Source organism: Anabrus simplex, chromosome 1, assembly GCF_040414725.1.
Source record: "Anabrus simplex isolate iqAnaSimp1 chromosome 1, ASM4041472v1, whole genome shotgun sequence".
Taxonomy (NCBI): Eukaryota; Metazoa; Arthropoda; class Insecta; order Orthoptera; family Tettigoniidae; genus Anabrus; species Anabrus simplex.
This window is the reverse complement of record NC_090265.1, coordinates 1,705,379,036-1,705,393,056: the sequence shown is the minus strand read 5'-3', so window position 1 is coordinate 1,705,393,056 and position 14,021 is coordinate 1,705,379,036.

Below are 14,021 nucleotides of genomic sequence, written 5' to 3'. Positions count from 1 at the left end.
GAGTCAATGGTAGTCTTCTGAGCGGACGCCGGGAGTGCAGGCCTCCTTCAACCAATCGACGGGAAATTGTTCTGGTCGATATTGGAACAGCCAGGGTGTCTTGCACATGCTGAAGAATGGCGGTTGACGTGGCGTTGGCGTGCGGGGCTGCCACCGCTTGGCGGCGGATGCGCCGATCCTTACGTGCTGACGTCACTCGGGCTGCGCCTGGACCCCTCGCACGTGCCACATGTCCCTGCGCCAACCATCTTCGCCACAGGCGCTGCACCGTGGACACATCCCTATGGGTATCGGCTCCGATTTGACGAAGCGACCAACCTGCCCTTCTCAGCCCGATCACCATACCCCTCGTAAAGTCGTCTGTCTGCTGGAAATGCCTCCGTTGACGGCGGCCTGGCATTCTTAGCTATACACGTGTCCTGTGGCACACGACAACACGTTCTACAATGACTGTCGGCTGAGAAATCACGGTACGAAGTGGGCCAGTCGCCAACGCCGTGTCCCATTTATCGTTCGCTACGTGCGCAGCACAGCGGTGCATTTCACATCATGAGCATACCTCAGTGACGTCAGTCTACCCTGCAATTGGCATAAAGTTCTGACCACTCCTTCTTGGTGTTGCATTTGCTCTGTCAGTCAGTGTATTTAACTGCATCTGTCGGCATGATTTTCATATCTGGAGGCCAATATCTCTCACCAATCGGCAGAGGGATCCGAGTAAAATTTCTTGAATCCTTTTGCCGCCATTCTTACTACTTTTTCTCTTGTCACAACGACGAATAATAATTCAAAGGAAAATTTTGTCTTCATACTGGGAGAGATATCCCGCAGTTTGTGTCCTGACGTAAACTTTGGAACGCCCTGAGTAAGAAGACACCATTACTTAGATGACCGGAGACGAGAATAGGCTTATTCCCAAGCGCTCTCCCAAGGGAAATCTCATCGCTCGCACAACCAAGACAGAGGTGGCCGAGATAAGACAGGCCCAACCCCATGTTATCACCTCCCACTCCACCTCCCCAAAATGGGTATAGTCACTGGGACACACCATCAATAGATACTTGTTTACGTTACTAGTTATAAATCGTTAGAAACATTATGTTGATAATTTGTCAGAAGGGAGCGTTAATTTTAATTTCTCGATCGGAGGAAGAGAGGAGATCGTCTTCCTGTGTGAGTGTAAGATATCTCCCTTGCAATATTTTGTGTGTGGAAGGGAGTGAAGGGGTTAGGAAACGTTACTCCACTGAAGCTCAACAAGAACGCTAAGGTTAAATGAGGATCATAGACATGTCCTCATTTAAGAATATTAAACTGTAAAATGTCACATGGTAAATTCTAACATTTTCTTACAGGATCATATAAAAGAGACACCAGTTTATTAATTGATAATTTCAAATAAACTACATATACGTGGTGAAGCTTAATGTGTAGAAGTAAAAGTCCAGTCCAATTTACTAAAAATGTAACACCATATTTGCTGTTCGTGTTTTCACGAATCTATAGTTATTCATTTAAATTGTGGTTGATGATTGCTCTAATTACATTACATCACTTGTTTAAATTTAAATTTAGTCTTATACCTTTATGTTATGCTTTAATCATCCCCTTAGAGTCCCCCTTTGCGACCCAGCTCCTTCAGTGATTTATTTCGGACTGCAGCACAAGTTGCTTGTCCAACATGTCAAACCTCTGTTCGAGGTCCTTCTGTCCACGTCATTGCGACGTCACCGGCAACTTGCCTTGTTATTGGCTGTGAATGATATAATGTAACCTTCCGTGGTTATCATATCTTGGTTTGCAGTATTATTTATTATTGAGTTTCTGTTCTTTGAAGGCTTACACAAGATTTTTCCAGCTATTTGTTTATTATGGTTCTGAAACTTAAACTTAGTTTCTTTCAGTGTTACGTTTTACTGTGTTATTCAGGGCATTACTCTCCGTACAAGGAACAGGCCTGTCCGACTGCTTGGACAGCTTCGACAACTTCGTCAGTCACGACTACTCGGGCTGATCCAGCCCTCACTGGAGTGCTGCAACTCTAGATCTATATGTAATCACCAGACGGAACTTCTCTGCTCAAGACTCACCTACTTCGCCCAGCGACATGTTTTCTACTTGATATATTATACATCGCTACAAGTATCTTATTTTCTCTACAAAAACGTGCCTCCTTAACGCACACCGAACTCTAACACTCTGTGCTGCTCTTCTGGTCTTGTGTTTTCACTGCACCATGTTTATCAAGGATACTTCTCCGCATTAGCTACTCGCTAGTGAGGACGTTCGGAATTACCACGTTTTGGAATAAACTTCCTCACGAGGAGTGGAAGCCCAGATCTCTGGTCAGTTACAAATGGGTTTGTTACCTACATTTACTTTGGAAATTAATCACTTCCATTTGAAGGTTTTAAAGGATTTTGCATTGCATTTCAAGCATTTATTGCCGCACTTTGCCATTTCTTAGTTGTATTTGTAAATATTAATATGATAAACAATGAGCCTATTTATTGAGAGCTCATCACTTTTAACTTTTTCAACCAGTCTTAGTGTTGCCTCTTTTAGTCAACGTTAGTCTTTGCCAACATATGACTTTAAATTTACTTTTTACTTTTTCAACTTATAAAATTTCATGCTGCTGGTAATTTTCATCAGACAATTTTGGAATTGCACCTCAATGTTGCTTTCTAAACGTCAGGACTTGGTCCTTCTATTTGATTGATTTTAATTGCCTTTCATGGCCTTTTGTAAAGTTTATCTGAAGTTCTACTGCCTTTTCAATGTCAGATATTTATGATTATTATATGCATTGCCTTTTTAAATCCTTTAAATATAATAAAATAATACTTTTATTTTTGAAAATCGGTGTTTCTAACCCTTTAAATTCAAATTATAGAGATCATTTACTCTTTCAACAATGATAGGGATTTAAACCCCTATCTTAGATTATCCCTCCATCCAGTTGCTTTTAACAAGTAAAGAACACACCATGCCACTAAATTTCCTTTAAGTAATTACTGTTCATAGAAAATGAATATCTGAAGACATAATACTAAAATTAATTTAAGATCTGAGGGTTTTTGGAAGACAGTTTTTAAAATTCCATCAATAGGGATGAATTGTTCAGCTGTTAAGTCAGAGAAAAAGAAATAAATTACACGAATATTTAAATAAACAAAAGAACCAGATTTATAATCTCAATTTCAATAATTTCAATTAATTAAAATTTAGTGAAGGAACCATATTAATGAACAAATTTATTGACAATAATGATTTAAGAAAACTATGACAGTAGTGAGCCGGCCCCGTGGTGTAGGAGTAGCGAGCCTGCCTCTTACCCGGAGGCCCCGGGTTCGATTCCGGGCCAGGTCAGGGATTTTTACCTGGACCTGAGGGCTGGTTCGAGGTCCACTCAGCCTACGTGATTAGAATTGAGGAGCTATCTGACGGTGAGATGGCGGCCCTGGTCTCGAAAGCCAAGAATAAGGGCCGAGATGATTCGTCGTGCTGACCACACGACACATCGTAATCTGCAGGCCTTTGGGCTGAGCAGCGGTCGCTTGGTACGCCAAGGCCCTTCAAGGGCTGTAGTGCCATGGGGTTTAGGTTTTTATGACAGTAGTGAGCGAGATCCTGAGAAAGAAAAATTAAACTGTAATATTTCTGCGTGATGCGCGAACACATTTGAAATGCCAATAATTATTGTTTTAGTGTTTAATTCTAAAACATATTCAGGTAATAAGAAAATATTTCCAACCAGGCTGTGTCAGCGTCACGGCTACAAGTCTTCACGTAGTATACGTAGCATGTGATAAACACTGTTGAAGTAACGTGAATAGGGCTGTGACATTTTATATTATTGTTGGATTTTATCCTAATTCTAAATAAATTTACACATTTTCAAGCTCACGAGTTCTGAATAATTTCCCTCAAGGGACAGGAACTTCTATGTGCTAGGCTGGGCATCCAGCAGCACCAAACTCGTCTCATGATGTTTGACCGCTTTACACTTGACACAATCCCGAACAGCACTCTGACGTACAACGTTGGTGTTTTAGACAAATTGGAATCCCAAAAAGCCGTTTTATTCTCACATCCGATATTTCTGAAGAAATTTATCGCGGATTGTGTTGTGCCGTATTACATTCAATCGCAGAATAAACTCTTCTTGCTGCACACTTGAATACTATAATTTTCAAAGGGTCAGTGCGCCAAAATTTAAAATCTGAGGAAAGTAGAAATACAAGTTTTAATACATGGTAACGGTTCAAAACAAATTATCACAAAAGTTTTCCAAGGTACGTAGAAAAATATAAAGCACGAATATTTGCAAAGAAAAAATACTTCAGTACAAAACATGTAAATGAAAACTGAAAATTAAAAATTGGTCTGTGTTCCACGATCTTGTAACTAATTAATGCCTCAACCTTCGTTATCAAACTTATATTTGTAATTTTGTTACAGCCACAAGTTTAGTAGACACTAAAATTCCAAACCATTACCGTTAGATTGTGAAATTATATTGAGGTCTTCTGGCAAATAAGGAATAATTTTCCTCAAGTCTCTTTTCCTGTCACTTGTGATGCGGTTTATGGACTCAAGTTGCTGCTCTTCCGTAGTTGTTGAAATCTTGCCATCGTCTTCCAGTTTCTGAAATGCTAAGGGTGATCCAGGTAGACATATCATCATTAAATGACTTTCTTACAAGCAACTGGCGACGATTTTCATTTATGAATTTTAATCCAGGAAGATTGAGAAGTATATAACTTTTCAGTATTCACAAAGGTATGTACAGATTTACAATAATCCTTGAACCCAGTTTAGACCATATATACAGCAACATAAGCATGATTTTGTCAGCTAAATATGATTACGCGGTTCTAAGTCTTTCAGCACAAATATCATTCTGCATTATAGTATTATTAACCGAAATCTTTACAAAGTAATCTAATCACTGTGAAGGCAGCTGTATCTAGTGAAGAAACGTGGAATTTCGACATCTTTCATTACACGTACCACTGTAGATACAACCAGCACCACCTGTAGGTTGTTCTAAAAACTACTTCCTACAAATTTTTGGCTGCAAGCCCTTTACACATGCATTGTGCTTGTTACGTAGACCCTTTTTAACTTTCATTACCAAACATTTTTCATTTTGGCACTTACACAATTTTTAATGTATTCTACTTGTTGAATCCATTGAGACTAACCATGACGTGATAGCACGCTGGAGCCACAACTACACTAGTTGTTAGACGCGAGGACTAGTGACTTTAGTAAATCAGGATGGCAGCACTATTGTATCACCTGATGAAACAACACCGATATGGTCAAGATGCTGCTAGATAGAATAATCCTTCCTCTTTAAAACGAGATATTGAGCACCATTGCCACACTTGCTATCTGGCAATTATTGTGACTTCAGCCGGCACATGGTCCGGATATCGTGGTTAGCCCGTTCGAGTCCCGTTGGTCAAAAATATATTCACCATCGGAATATTAACCGACAGGGTAGGAGAGGTGGTGGTATACAATTTCTAATCACTGGAATGCGTACCAAAAGCCTGCATTCAATTCCAAACCTCACCGCAACGCTCATATGGACTGACGACACATGACGCTGTTGATGGTGACACGTCCATCGGATCCATTGGCGTTATTCGACAGGAGTAGGCTACGTACCGACACCATAATCAGCCCACATACAGACGCGCAGGTCGCTCATGGATGTCAAATAGAAAATCTCCAGTAGGCGAGGAGAAAATGTCCTCTGACACACCCGGCACTAAAAGCCGTACGATAAATAAATAATAAAAATTGTGATTTTAAAATATTAAGAAACTTCTCCGCTACACGGAAAAGCATAGTCACATGGATACATTTTTGAGCTTAGAAAACGGGAGAACGAGTTTAAATACAGCTTACGTGTACGTGTAGAGGACAAAATTGCACGAGTGCGAAGTGCAACTGTCTGTAATACAGTACAGGTTTGTAGAGATTAAGTACTTTTCGCAAAGAAAAAATGCAGTACTGACGGAATGAAACGAATTTCATTTTAGACACTGATGTGCAGAAATCTCTGCCTCTGTGGTGTAGTGGTTAGCATGATTAGCTGCCACCCGTGGTAGCCCGGGTTCAAAATTTGAAAAGTTGTACGAGGGCTGGAACGGGGTCCACTAAGCCTCGGGAGGTCAACTGAGTATAGGGGGTTCGATTTCCACTTCAGCCATCCTGGAAGTGGTTTTCCGTGGTTTCTGACTTCTCCTCCATGTAAATACCGGGATGGTACCTGAATTAAAGCCACGGCCACTTTCTTCCCTCTTCCTTGTCTATACCTTCCAATCCTCCCATCCTCACCCCCCAAGACCCCTGTACAGCACAGCAGCTAATGCCAAATGGGGAAGGTACTGGTCCTCCTCCCCAGTTTTATTCCCAGACCCAAAGTCAGGATACTGCCCTTGAGGCGGTAGAATTGGGATCCCTCACTGAGTCCGAGGGAGAAACCAACCCTGGAGAGTAAACGGATTGAGAATAGAGGAAAGATGTACAGAAATAGGTTTGGGTACGTTAGTTCTTCTCAATAATTGGCGGTGATAGGAAAAGTACGAAACGTACTGTTGGGTTGCTAAATGGTTTACGTGGCGACTGAGCACAGCATCAGTGCACGTACTACTCCTTGTACTGGAAGCGGCTGGGTCGTTGTTGAAATGAGGGCGAACGTATCTCGCATGAAGGAACTCTTGAACAGATGCTGACTTCAGTTCGGTGTTCAATTCATCACCTAGTACAACAGGTAGTAAATGGTACTCTCTCACGAAGCTTGCTTTTTTATAGCAACGTGTAGATGTCACTGCTGACCTAGTATACTGAACCCTTTAACTTCGTAGAATTATGCGTTCAATACATAGATGACGCTGGTTGTCATGGTTACAATGGTGTCGAGAAATTGATGAAGCTAATTCCAGAGATATCAAAACCATGAAAATGAAAACCTACAACCTGTGCTCCAGTCATTGACCGGGTCAGGGATGGAATGAATGAATCATATATAGACTATTAGTACGATGGGGTCACCACTCCCAAAGTGATTTATTAATGACTGATAAATGCTATGAAATGAGAATGGAGAGTGTTGCTGGAATGAAATAAGACAGGGAAAACCGGAGTACCCGGAGAAAATCCTGTCCGCCCCCGCATTGTTCAGCACAAATCTCACATGGAGTGACCGGCATTTGAACCACGGTATCCAGCGGTGAGAGGCCGACGCTCTGCCGTCTGAGCCACGGAGGCATCAAAACCATATCCATGTTAATTAATTTGAATAAAATATATATATACCAGGTGGCTCACGAACGCCGTACTTTCTACTTACAAATGTCCCGCATGCACAAGTGATGAACGGGATATCTACCAACTAATTTTCATAGGCGCACTACTGCCAGCGGGTAGGTTACGTCAGAATATGAAGAGATAAGAACCAGCCTGTCGCTCGCAGCATGTTACTCAGCGTTACAGGTCTAATGCACCCCTTACAATAATAAACATCGTTTCGACCTCATATTTCTAGGCTGGTGTATAGTACAGCCGCACTATATTTGCTGTCAACATATCGGCAATGGATAGTGTGTTCAGCAGCGACAAATACACGGACATTATTTTAATCTGGACAACCTGGTCGGAATGCAGCCGAAGCTCCAAACAGACGTAGGCCAATGCCTTCTACACACGTATTTCACCGAACAGTATTAGTTTTTGTGTCATACAAGCAACTCTATTATCGAGTGGAATTTCTACACGTTTATAAATTAATAAGTTATTAAATTTCCTTTTCTGCATCTTTGGCGTGTTTACAAACAGTAGCGGTGATTAGGGGGTGGGGCGAAAAGGGACAGTGGCACCCTCCCCCCACCCGCTACTTTTTGGAGTAAAGATTACATTTCTGCCACTTTAGCCAGCCGGAACTAGGAATTATTTAAAAAAAGCTATTTGTACAAGCCTTGTTGTCTTATCTGCTAATTCTTTTCTTCACTTTTAATTATTAACCTAATTTTTGGCGGAAATACGCACAAAATGCCGTTCGTCGCTGCTAAACGATTTGTATAGAGCTACGGCAGGTAGTGGAGACTTAGCATGTGCTATGAGGAAGGGTAGTAGGGGTACATTTGTTTTTTGACAAGGTCGTCGACACTGAGTTATAATTCACCCGCTTGCCGCGCGCATCCATCAGTCTGGCCCTCTCTTATAGTGCCAATTAGTTTCTTAGCGTGTATTCAAATACTAAATGGTTTTAATTGCATAATCATACCGTACTTCTATTTAATTGCATCGGGCGAGCAAGCCGTGGGGTTAGGGGAGCGCAGCAGTGAGCTTGCACGCGGGATATAGTGGTTTCGAATCCTACAGTCGGCAGGCCTGAGGATGGTTTTCCGTGGTTTCCCATTTGCACACCAGGCAAGTGCTAGGGCTGTACCTTAATTAAGGCCACGGCCTCTTCCTTTCCATGCGTACCCCCTTCCTGTCTCATCGTCGCCATAAGTCGTATCTGTGTCGGTGTGACGTAAGGCCAAATCTTCTTCTTAAACTGCTTACCCTCCAGGGTTGATTTTTTCTCGGACTCAGCGAGGGATCCCACCTCTACTGCCTCAAGGTCAGTGTCCTGGAGGGTGAGACATTGGGTCGGTATACAACTGGGGAGGATGACCAGTACCTTGCCCAGAGGCTTCACCTGCTATGCTGAACAGGGGCCTTGGTGGGGGCTCGGGATGTTTGTAAGCGTTAGGCAACTAAGAGGGAAGGAAGCGGCTGTGGCCTTAAGTTAGGGACCAACCCGGCCTTTGTCTGGAGGAGAAGTGGGAAACCACGGAAATCCACTTCAAGGAGAGCTGAAGGGGCAATCGAATCCACCTCTACCCAGTCGACCTCCCAAGGCTGAGTAGACCCCGTTCCAACACTCGTACCACTTTTCAAAACATCGTGGCAGAGCCAGGAATCGAACCCGGGCCTCCGGGGGTGGCAGCTAATCACACTAACCACTACACCACACAGGCGGACGTAAATCCAATTGTAAAATAAATTCAATTGTAATTGTAATTTCAAAGGGAGATAATACCACCGTTCCTTTCACTGGGCTAAATTATTTGTTTTGTGTTATATTATTTATTAAGTAAATCTATTTAACCTGCCCCGTGGTTTGTCTGTGAGACCTGGTGAAAATTTTAGTATAAAGCATTTAATCACAATCTCAAAAACGTATTACTACAAACAAACCACGGGGATGGTTAATTACATTTACATAATAAATAACGTAACATAAACGAAAGAATTTAGTCCGGTGAAAGTAAAGTTGGTATTATCTCCCGTTGAAATTACAATTAAATATTTTTGTTACAATTGACTTTACGTCGCAGCGACAAAGATAGGATGTATGGCTACGATGAAACAGGAAAGCGCTACCCGTGGAAAGGAAGAGGCCGTGGCCTTAATTAAGGTACAGCCCCAGAACTTGCCTCATGAAAGTGGGAGACCACGGAAATCCATCTTCAGGGCTGCCGACAGTGGGGTTCGAAACCACTATCTCCCGGGTGAAAGCTCACTGCTGCGCGTCCCTAACAACACGGCCAGCTAGCCCGGTACAATTAAATAGAAGTACGGTATGATTATGCATTTAAACATCATATAGTATTTGAATACACACTAAGAAACTAATTGGCACTATAAGAGAGGGCCAGACTGATGGATGCGCGCGGCAAGCGGGTGAATTATAACTCAGTGTCGACGACCTTGTCAAAAAACAAATGTACCCCTACTACCCTTCCTCATAGCACATGCTAAGTCTCCACTACCTGCCGTAGCTCTATACAAATCGTTTAGCAGCGACGAACGGCATTTTGTGCGTATTTCCGCCAAAAATTAGGTTAATAATTAAAAATGAAGAAAAGAATTAGCAGATAAGACAACAAGGCTTGTACAAATAGCTTTTTTTAAATAATTCCTAGTTCCAGCTGGCTAAAGTGGAAAAAATGTAATGTTTACTCCAAAAAGTAGGGGGGGAGGAGGGTGCCACTGTCCCTTCTCGCCCCACCCCCTAATCACCGCTACTGTTTGTAAACACGCCAAAGATGCGGAAAAGGAAATTTAATAAATTAATTTATAAATGTGTAGAAATTCCACTCGATAATAGAGTTGCTTGTATGACACAAAAACTAATACTGTTCGGTGAAATACGTGTGTAGAAGGCATTGGCCTACGTCTGTTTGGAGCTTCGGATGCATTCCGACCAGGTTGTCCAGATTAAAATTATGTCTTTGTATTTGTCACTGCTGAACACACTATCCATTGCCGATATGCTGACAGCAAATATAGTGCGGCTGTACTATACACCAGCCTAGAAATATGAGGTGGAAAACGATGTTTATTATTGCAAGGGGTGCATTAAACCTGTAACGCTGAGTAACATGCTGCGAGCGACAGGCTGGTTCTTATCTCTTCATATTCTGACGTAACCTACCCGCTGTCAGTAGTGCCCCTGTGAAAATCAATTGGTAGATATCCCATTCATCATTTGTGCATGCGGGACATATGTAAGTAGAAAGTACGGCGTTCGGGAGCCACCTGATATATATATATACCAGGTGGCTCACGGATGCCATACTTTCTACTTTTATATATATATAGGCCTATATACCAGGTGGCTCACGGATGCCATACTTTCTACTTTTAAATGTCCCGCATGCATAAGTGATTTGTGGGGTATCTACCAACTGATTCTAAAAACGGAACTACTGCCAGCGGGCAGGTTACGTCAGAATACTAAGAGACAAGAACCAGCCTGTCGCTCGCAGCATGTTACTCAGCGCTACAGGTCTAATGCATCCCTTGCATTCGTAAACATCTCTTCGACCGCATAGTTCTAGGCTGGTGTATGGTACAGCCGCACTATATTTGCTGTCTGCATATCGGCAATGGCTAGTGTGATCAGCAGCGGTGAATACATAGACATTATTTTAAGCTGGACAACCTGGTCGGAATGCAACAGAAGCTCCAAACAGACGTACGCCTTCTACACACATATTTCGCCGAACAGTATTCGTTTTTGTTCCATGCAATCATCTCTTTTATCGAGTTGAATGTCTACACGTGTCTAAATTAATAAGTTATTAGATTTCATTTACAGCATCTTTGGCGTGTCTACAAACAGTAGCGGCGGTTAGGGGGTGGGGTGAGGAGGGACAGTCGCTCCCACCCGCACTTTGTAGAGTAAATATGACATTCATTCCATTTTAGCCAGCTGGAACTAGGAATTATTTTAAAAAAAAAAAGCTATTTGCGTAAGCCTTGTTGTCTTATATACTAAATCTTTCCTTTGTTGTGTAGCGCTACGGCATGTAGTGGAGACGTTGCCTGTGCTGTGAGGAAGGGTAGGAGGGGTACAAATTTTTGCCGAGGTCGTGGCCACGGAGTTATAATTCACCCGCTTGCCGCGCGCATTCGTCAGTCTGGCAGTCTCTTTATTGTCTGTTAGTTTCTTAGTGTGTATTCAAATACCAAATGATTATTAATTGCATATTCATGCCTTGCATCTATGAAATTGGACAGGCCGATCTGGCCGTGGGGTTACGGGCGCGCAGTTGTGAGCTTGCACTCGGGAGATAGTGGTTTCGAATCCCATTGTCGACACCACTGAAGATGGTTTTCCGTGGTATCCCATTTTCATACCAGGCAAACGCTGAGGCTGTACCTTAATTAAGGCCACGGTTGCTTCCTTCCCATAAGTTCTATCTGTGTCGGTGCGACATAAAGACAATTGTAAAAACCGATATATATATATAATTGTAATTGTAATTTCAACGCGAGAGAATGCCAACTTTACATTCACCGGACTAAATTATTTCGTTTGTATTATGCTTTTTTATAAGTAAATGTAATTAATCAGCCCCGTGGATTAGGCCTATTCGTAATAATAGTTTTTTGACATTTTGATTCAATGCTGTATAATAAAATTTTCACCAGGTCTCACAAACATACTACGGGGCATTTACTTAATAAATAACATAACACAAAGAAATAACTTAGGAACGTTGGTATTAGCTCCTGTTGAAATACGATTACAAGTGAATACTTTTTTTTTTACAATTGGCTTTATGTCGGACCGACATAGATAGGATTTATGGAGACGATGAGACAAAAAAGGGTTACGCGTGGAAAGGAAGCGACCGTGGCCTTAAATAAGGTGCAGCACCAGCACTTGCCTGGTGTGAAAATGGGAAACCACGGACAACCATCTTCAGGGCTGTTGACAGTGGGATTCGAAACTACTATCTCCCGAGTGCAAACTCAGAGCTGTACGCCCGTACCCACCGCTACCTCGCCCGGTATAATTACATAGAAGTACGGCACGATTATGCAAGTATTAAAACTAATTTAGTATTTGAATACTCACTAAGAAACTAACAGACACTAAAGAGACTGCCAGACCGATGAATGCACGCGACAAGTGGGTGAATTATAACTCAGTGGCCACGACCTCGGCAAACGATATATACCCCTACTACCCTTCCTCACAGCACAGGCAAAGTCTCCATTACTTGTCGTAGTGCTGTACAAATTGGTTAGCGGCGACGAATAGCATTTTGTGCGTATTTCCGTCAATTATTATGTTAATAATTAAAGAAATTAAACGAAGGAATTAGCAGATACGATAACAAGGTTTGTACAAACAGCTTTTTAAAATAATTCCTAGTTCCAGCTGGCTAAAGTGGAATAAAACTGTAATGTTTACTCCACAAAGAGGAGGAGGGGTGGGGGAGCAACTGTCCCTCCTCGCCGCACCCCCTAATCGCCGCTACTGTTTGTAGACACGCCAAAGGTGTAGAAAAGGTAATCTAATAACTTATTTATTTATACATGTGTAGACATTCCACTCGATGAAATGTATGAAACAAAAACTAATACTGTTCGGTGAAGTACGTATGTAGAAGGCATACGTCTGTTTGGAGCTTCCGTTGCATTCCGACCAGATTGTCCAGATTAAAATAATGTCTGTGTATTCACCGCTGCTGATCACACTAGCTATGCAGACTGCAAATATAGTGCGGCTGTAGCATACACCAGCCTAGAACTATGCGGTCAAAAACGATGTTTACTAATGCAAGGGGTGGATTCGACCGGCAGCGCTGAGTAACATGCTGCGAGTGTGACTCTGTTTCTTATCTCTTCATATTCAGACGTAACCTGCCCGCTGGCAGCAATTCCCCTGTTGAAATCAGGTGGTAGACACCCCACACATCACTTATGCATGCGGGGCATTTATAAGTAGAAAGTACGGCGTCCGTGAGCCACCTGGTATATTTCTTAGCAGACAAAGTACGGGTCCCCTATACGGCGAAAAACGTAAAATTAAGCAATATCCTCAATTGTGCCTGAAGTTGAAGGAATAAAGGACCAGGGAAAGTTTCTAATTGTGAGTCTTGGTTAGCTCTATCAAACTAAAAAATTTCCAAAATCACTTCCGGCTTAAATGCAGTTCCGAAAAAACTTTCTAAAATCGCTCGTTTCTTTACTAGTCTTCTCTTTTTGCTAGTTGCTTTACGTCGCGCTTTAGGTCTTATGGCGACGATGGAACAGGAAAGGCCTAGGAATGGAAGGAAGCGGCCGTGGCCTTACTTAAGGTACAGCCCCAGCATTTGCCTGGTGTGTAAATGGGAAACCACGGAAAACAATTTTCAGGGCTGCCGACAGTGGGGTTCGAACCTACTATCTCCCGAATACTGGATACTGTTCGCACTTAAGCGACTGCAGCTATCGAGCTCGGTCGTCTTCTTTTTAATTCAAATTCTAGTCACATTAACTTATTTACATAATACTTTCTGTAATGTGTTCCTTGGTTCATTATCCTCAGGCATATTTAGAAAAATGTTCACACCGAATGTACAGTAGTTCTAAGGGCATAAGTGAAACTCTGCATTGACTCACATAAGCGCTCGTAATATTAGAACGAAGCAAATGCTAATATAATCGACCGG